Below are 1,729 nucleotides of genomic sequence, written 5' to 3' on the forward strand. Positions count from 1 at the left end.
TCAATCTGCAGTAAAAGCCTGTGTTGTACTACATCTCCAATTTTCCTCCAAGCATTTTCTGTTTTTCCTCCACAGGGAGAGAAGACGGCTTGAATTTCCCTCGTCTGACAGATGTGCCACTGAAAAACAAGCATACCCACTCTGCTTCTGTTGCTATCACACACACACACACACACACACACACACACACACACACACACACACACACACACACACACACACACACACACACACACACACACACACACACACACACACACACACACACACACACACACACACACACACACACACACACATATAAACATGTATGCACACAGATCCCCTCACAGTGACTGTGATATGACAGACGGCTCACACCTGCTGGTGAAAAACAATTAACAAATGAGATCACGGCTTGCGCTTCTCCTGTGTGTGTTTGTAGAAGACTGGCAGAAAAAAAGAAGCAACAGTGGATGATGAGACGAACCAAAAGGGTTTAGTAAAGTAGTAATCAGGTATGTGTAGTTGGTTCAAACTGCCCATAATGCATAATACAACATAAACACAACATACTGTCAGATGTACATTTTTTATTGCAAAAACGTGAAGATTTGTACACATGTGTCACATCTAAAAGGAAGGGTAACGACATGATAAACTCAAAGTCAGGAAAACTGTTTACAATTTGCTGCTTGGTTTTAGTTGGCGAGATTCACAAAAGGGTTAACAAGATGGAGGATGAAGGCAGTGGGAGATTCAAAGATCTGTGTGGTCTGTGGAGGAGCCCGAGCAAATCACATTACTGGAGGGTTGGTTGAATGAACATATGGCCCAATGAAGTTAAGAGTGACTGGCAGAGGGAATGAATGAATCGATGAATGCTTTAATAGATGGATTGTTTACTGGAGCAGAATGTTAATGCTCTAACAGCACTGACGGATAGAGAATGTATTATTATTTTGTGTGTGTGTGTGTATGTGTGTGTGTGTTTTTCTATGCAGGTACGTTCGTTCATATGCGTCTCAACTCCAACATTAAGATTGATGATCATCGATTCTGATCCGTTTGAGCTTTAGAGAATAAATATTCTGCACGCAGCTCCGGTTGGAAACACCTCAAAACAAATCGATCTTCATCAGGTTGAGATGACAACTCATTTTTTATTTAAATATCAACCCGCAAGAATATTCATGTGCTCAGATCAAAAGCGAATCTGTTTAAAAATTCACTGTACTGTGTTGTTGATGGGATTTTTTTGCTCATATCATTTACATGTGGTTTGATGCACTGTACTCACATCCCCAACTGTTTTTCATACTTGTGAATTTTTGATTGTGGTCCTAATGGACCTTTGAAAAGTGACAAACACATACTGTAGATGGATATTCTCTTCCATAAAGTATAGTCTATGATCTTGAGCTACATTGATTTTCTTTGTCATCCAACTATTTCTTAAACAATTTTACTCAATTGCACATTGCTCTTCTCCAACTCAAGCAACTTCTAGATTACAAACGAGCCTTTAACATTCTTCAGTGTTTTAATCTTAAAAACCTGTGATTCTGTGTTATATTTCCCTGCTGTCATTACACTTAACGGTACTGAAATTGAAGCTGTTCAATCTTACAAAAGTTTTGGAATTTATCAAGATTGCAGTAAGCACGAATCTGAAAAAATGAAGGATATTTTACTTTTGAGGAGAGGAAAAGCCAAGCGTATAAATGATTGTATCATCTGCATAACAACG

Source organism: Anoplopoma fimbria, chromosome 1 (genome assembly GCF_027596085.1).
Source record: "Anoplopoma fimbria isolate UVic2021 breed Golden Eagle Sablefish chromosome 1, Afim_UVic_2022, whole genome shotgun sequence".
NCBI classification, from domain to species: Eukaryota; Metazoa; Chordata; class Actinopteri; order Perciformes; family Anoplopomatidae; genus Anoplopoma; species Anoplopoma fimbria.